At 51.7% G+C, this 6,000-nt stretch overlaps 1 protein-coding gene across 3 annotated transcripts in view; it reads left to right on the top strand.

Moving 5' to 3' along the window:
• The first annotated feature begins 486 nt into the window (after positions 1 to 486).
• ERAP1 (endoplasmic reticulum aminopeptidase 1) overlaps positions 487 to 6,000 on the top strand; it is a 36,752-nt gene continuing 31,238 nt past the window's right edge. The window contains exon 1 of one of the 3 annotated variants that reach the window (XM_036308272.1): positions 487 to 643. The gene's annotated coding sequence lies outside the window, so the exon portion shown is untranslated. Of the gene's footprint in view, positions 644 to 981; positions 1,003 to 3,259; positions 3,453 to 6,000 lie in introns of those variants that run through there. The other 2 variants (XM_036308274.1, XM_036308273.1) reach the window with 2 other exon arrangements.

Raw genomic sequence — 6,000 nt, 5'->3', positions numbered from 1 at the left:
ACCTCCTTCCTTCTTGGAGGCGTCCCTAGTGAAACCACTCTCCACTGAAAGCCTGGGGGCTTAGCATTTTGCAGCTAAGGGTTCTTCTGGGTCCCTGATTCTTTCTGAGGCGGCCAACAGCTCTCAGCCCATTTGCAGAGATGATGGACACCCGCTGAGTCCAACCGGGTTGGGGGTGGGGTGGGGATAGGGGGGTAGGAAAGCCCGTCCCGGCTGGACGGACGGAGGAGTCGGCTCCCTGCCCCAGGAGCACCTGCCCGCGCATTAGGCCCCAACTCCGCTGCGACAGATGTTACCAATAATAATACTACTAATAAAAAAACACCTCCAAGGACACACGCAGAGAAAATGACTCGAGTCAGAAAGGGTGCTTCCCTCCCTCCCCCCATGGCAACCCCACTGCTTCCCAGACTTGATCCGCGAGCTCCCGCCGAGGGACCGGCTGTCTCCGTCGCGCAGCCCCAGGCCGGTCTCCCCTTCCCAGCTCCCGCCGCAGCCCGGGCTCCCGCGCCAGCCTCGAGGCCCTCGCGCCGCTGCCGCGTGCGGCTCCCGGGCTCCACTTTCACTTTCGGTCTCGGGCGTGCGAAGCGGCGGCGGCGGCGGCGGCGGCGGGAGGGCGAGCGGCCGCGTCCCGGACCCCCAGGTACAGCGGGACGGTCCCGGGCGCGCCCGCGGGGAGGGGGCTGCGTGGCTGGAGAGGCGCGTGGTCCGGCACCCAACCTGCGCCCCGAGGAGGCCGGAGGCCGGGACGGGGTGGCGGAAGGAGGGCCCCGGGGCTGCGACGCGGACGCGGGCAGTTCCGGAGCCCAGTGCGCGGGGAGGGCTGCCGGGGCGGCGGCCGGCGGGCCCGCGGGGGGCCCTGTCCGCGGGGAAGGCGGGGGCGCAGGGCCGGCGGCGCGCCCTCCGCGTGCTCGGGGCTCGGTCGCGTCCCCGCGGGCGGGAGCCGCCCCGTGCTCCGCCTCGCGGCGGCGTGTGCCACCGCCCGTCCCGGACTCCCAGAAGGTGGGTGGCGGGGTAGGAGGACTGGGGCGCCTGGCGGGAAGGTGCCCGAGGGACGAACAGGGCTTGGGTCACTGCTGGGCCGGGGGATGGGGGCGGGCGGGCTGGGACTGGCGTCTGTGGGTGTCCCAGGGACCCATCCCATGCTCTCCGAGCTTCTGATCTCCTTGCCAGCAGCTCTCTGCGCTCACTTCCTCGCTCTGGCCGGCTTCTGTCCCGATGAAGCCCTCGCGTGGGAGCGAATCCGCGCCCTCTCTGGGCGCCCTGCTGGCAGGTGGCTGCGGTGCTTTCCCAGGAAGAGGACAGGCGCGTCCTCGCGCTCCCGGGCGGGCTCCGCGCAGACTGCGCGCGGGCAGGTGCCGAAAGAAACGCTGTTTCTACCAGTGCCCAGAGGGTTCGCTCTCAGCTCAACTCAACTCAGCGTGTAGTCAACAATTTTTAAAAATACTGCAATTGGCCAGAGTTGCCTGTTTTCCTATGGAGTTGAAGTCGTAACTAATACCTAGCATACTTTCAGGTGGGCCTGAAAAATAGAAAAAATTCTAGTATGTTAAAGAAAAGAATTAATTCAATACTTTTGTTATTTACCCGCACTGAAAGGTTTATCAGTGCTTGTAGTTTCTTTGTGCAGAAGACTTTGGAAGAAAGTCAGTTACCTCTTGGTGATCGATTTCACACACCCCTCCTCCCCCAATAAAAGGAAGGGTGAAGAACAGAACCAGTTGCCCCCGACTTCCTGTGTGAGTGGGAAGAGGCAGCCTAGATACAGTTCCTGAGGTATCATGGACTCTTTCTGACTTTCAAATTAGGTACTGTTACCGCTGCACTTTCCTTGACAACAGTGACTGTGCAAGATTCTTTAGTTAAGATCGGCTGCTAAAAAAATAGTGTTTAAGAAAAGTCCTTTAAACCCTTATCCGTGTGCTTCAAACCTGTGTATTCAGCTGCCTACTTGATATTTCCCCTTGGCTATCTCATAGATACCACAAGTTAAACTAAAAAAAAAAAAAAAAAAAAAAAAAAATGAGCCCTGATTCCTCTCCCCTTTAAATGTATTCAGTCTCGAATCTTCTCTGTCTCAGTAAAGGGTGCCTACGACTACCCAGATGTTCATTCTAGAAACCCGGCAGCAATCCCGATACATTCTTTCCTTGTCCCCCACTTAGGATGTGTAATCCTCCCCCCCCCCCCGTATGGACACCACCTCAGTATAACCCGCCAGCTTTCTTTGTCTAGACTACTTTCTAACTGGTCTCTTGGCCTTCACTCTTGCTCCTTCCTAGTCTTCCCTGCTTCACACCAGAGTGATTTTCTTAAAGTGTGAACTGGATCCTAAGACCTGCTGGCTCAAAGCCTAGTGGCTTCTCATGACGCTTAGGATTGGGTCCACAGTCCTTAAGCCTACTGTGTGTGACAGCCTCTGCCCACCTATCCCAGGCTCATGTCTCCTGCTGCGTGCTGTGAGACCCCCCCACCACCACCACCGCCCCTGCTGCTTCAGCCTGCAGATATGATTGCTGTTCCCTGTGTCTGGGAAATTCTCCCTCCCCATCTTTGCGTAGCTCACACGAATTTGTCCTTTAAATCTCAGCTAAAAATATCCGAGAGCCCCAATGTAAACTGGCCTGCCGTGTTATTCTTTCAGTATGTGTGTGTCCTTTTCCTTTATAGGTAGTCACTGTTGGTAACTATATATAGATTTGTGTCAACTTGTTAGCCTCCTCCCTCCACACTGTAAGCTCTGTGAGGTCAGGGACCTGTGCAATTTTGCACTGCTAGTGGTCAGCAAAACCCCTGACACATAATAGGCCCTCAATAAATATTTGTGGAACAAGTGGTTGAAAATATTTTAACTCATTTAATCTTCACGATTAGCTCAGAGAGCTGTTATTCTCATATTACACATGAAGAAAATGGAACCTGCATTAAATCACCTGCCCAAGTTCATACAGTATGTGGCAGAGCAAGGCCTCAAAGCCAGGGTTTTTCTGACTGTAAGCCTAGTATTTATATGATTAGTATAGCTGTAATTTTATCTGTATGTCTATGCAGGCATGTAGTCTGACATTTAAGTTGTCTGTATTACATGTTCCATTTTGGTTTCCTGGCACTGCATCCTCCTTGGGACACAGCCATGTTCACTTTGGCCCCCACCCCTCATGGACTCAACCCTGCGCATCCTCTGAGTGAGTTCTCACTGCTGACCGCTTTAGCAGCCCCTGGGCCTTGCTGTCAGCTCAGAACCAGTTGGAATTTTCAGGTTTCCTCTTGGCTGTTGGAGAACACTCCGGGACTTCCAAAGTCTTCACAGGCCTGAACTTGGACCTTCACTGCACTCTTCTACCATCCTGGGTCACTGGCCACACCCACTAAGCTACTGCCATCAGAAATTGGTCCCCCACTTCAAGGGAAATCCATTATTCTCCCCCTGCCCTGGGATTCTGCCTGAGGAGGTAGGGGCAAGACCTCTTTACCATTTTGATATTTAATTTTTGTTGTTTACCAGTTCGCTCTGATCCTCTGGAGCTGGAGGCATCCTTTAGTTGATTCTGAGACCAAACAAACAAACAAACAAAAAGCTTGTTTTCCCCACCTGTTCACATCTCTTTTCTGTTTTATTTATTTGGATGATGCCTTTTGAATTGGGTGTCTCCGTGGTTGGCTGTCTCTACTGCGTTGGTATCCTTTCTGTTTAGCCTGAAGGTCTGCTCCATGGGGAAGGGAAGGTAGGTGCCCTTAGCTGTGTGTTTGGGAAGGGAATAGGATGGAAAGTGGGGGGTGGGAGAGAGCACATCAGTGATTACCTTGAACTATTATCCCCCCCATGTAGGGTTCAACGGATAAGACCAGAGTTTGGCAAGAATTATCTAGGAACTTTTCAACCTGTCTCTTCAATAGAATTTCTAGGAAGTTTAAAAAAAAAAATTCTGATGCCTCATCCTCATCACCATAGATTCCAGTTTAATTGTTTTATTTATTTTTTTAATATATTTTATTGATTTTTTACAGAGATGAAGGGAGAGGGACAGAGAGTTAGAAACATCCATCAGCTGCCTCCTGCACACTCCCCACGGGGTATGTGCCCGCAACCAAGGTACATGCCCTTGACCAGAATCGAACCTGGGACCCTTGAGTCCGCAGGCGGATGCTCTATCCACTGAGCCAAACCAGTTACGGCCAGTTTAATTGTTTTAGATAGGGATCTAGTCAACAGTTATTTTAAAAGTCTCCACGGTGATGTTAATGTGCAGCCAGAGTTGAAAACCACTGACATGTAGGGGGAAAATCCCATGCACCACCATCTTTTCGAGGGATCCATGTTGCAGCATTACTGTTGTTCTCATCTGATCCAAATGTCTAGGAGACGGAGGAGTTTGAGGGAATTACCTGGGCTCACCTGACAGGGACCCCTCCTGGCAAACACCCAGTAGAGATACGTCTTTATCAAAGACAGAAAGAAATATGCTGGGCTCGCCCTTAAGATTCACATTCCTTTTGTGTCCTATGGCCGTGAAATAAAGGGCAAAATGTGGTATGAATCCCAGGATGCTTTGAGCATAATCTGAGTCTCCTCTTTGCTTAATGAAAAATCATGCTCCATTACATTCTTCTAAGGCTCCCTTGGTCCACATCAATTGCCTGAACAGCCCTCTCTCCCTTGTGCTTTAGCTCCTGCCCTGGCTTGCTCCATCTGCAACGAATGCTTTCAATGTCCTCCCTTCATCTCCAGGCCCAGCCTCATCTTTCAGACCACACTCCAAGGTTGGTCTTGCACGGAGGCATCCCGGAGTCACTGCAGCCAAGTCACTGTCTTTCTTTAGAAACATCATTCCGTTCGTCCCGGGCACCCTCTTTTATTGTTCTTATGGCACTCCACACTTTCTGCTGTGTTTCATTATTTGTGTCTGAATGTTTTCTGCCCTTCCAGGTTTTAAAGTCCTTGACTGTGGGATTTATGTCTTGTGGGGGACTATATTCCACACAGTGCTCAGCACATGGCCTGTGTAGCAGGCATTCAACATGTATTTGCTGGGTTGATTGTAAGAGAGAATCCAGGTGCCGGGTGGGTTTGTCACACACTATGGTGAAAATCACCATAAACTGTTTCAGTAATTCTTGGCTAAATAAATGTCAGATGAACTTTTGGCACGATAATTTGACAAAGATACCAGTGTTACTGAAGGTCACTGTTACGGATACTTGCCTTGCTCCCCTTGCTACTCAGTATCTACATCTGCTTCCTGTGCTCCCTAGGTTTTATAAAGTCTCTGGGTTGTAAGCTTTGTGGGACGTAAGGCTAGTCTCCACTGCAGACGCTGCAAAGTCCTGATTCTTGCTCTCTCCACCTCCCTGCCTGGTAGTGTGGACACTTCACCTGGGCTCCAACAGTGGTAGTTGAAAGTCGGGACCCTGAAGCTGGAACAAGCAAAGCACAGTTGCAGGAGCTGTGGAGAGCTCACTGTAGTGGTGCCTATAGCTGTGCCAAGCATCTGATCTCCAGGGCAGTAAGGCGCTGGCTTCCTCCAAGGCGTGTGTGTGTGTGTGTGTGTGTGTATATGTATGTATGGTGGGGGTGGGGGGGGAGAGCGAGGGGGGGCGGGGGAGGAGGGGCGGTTCTCTGTCAGGGGTGGGCAAACTTTTTGACTCGAGGGCCACAATGGGTTCTTAAACTGGACCGGAGGGCCGGAACAAAAGCATGGATGGAGTGTTTGTGTGAACTAATATAAATTCAAAGTAAATATCATTACATAAAAGGGTACGGTCTTTTTTTTTTTTTTTTTTTAGTTTTATTCATTTCAAGCGTGCCGGATCCAGCCCTTGGGCCATAGTTTGCCCACGGCTGGGTTAGGTGCTTCTCTGATGTGGTCCTGGCGGTTCATCTTTGCCTTCATATGAGCCTGGTTTCCCAAAAGTCCTGGCAACTCTGCAACCTATTTAGTGAGCTATTCAGGATCTTCAGCCAGAGCTTGCTCTGTTGCTTTCAACCAAGAACCCTACTGA

Source organism: Myotis myotis, unplaced genomic scaffold, assembly GCF_014108235.1.
Source record: "Myotis myotis isolate mMyoMyo1 unplaced genomic scaffold, mMyoMyo1.p scaffold_m19_p_5, whole genome shotgun sequence".
Lineage (NCBI taxonomy): Eukaryota > Metazoa > Chordata > Mammalia > Chiroptera > Vespertilionidae > Myotis > Myotis myotis.
Note: the sequence above shows the minus strand (reverse complement) of the source record. Positions and strands in the feature narration are given on the sequence as shown.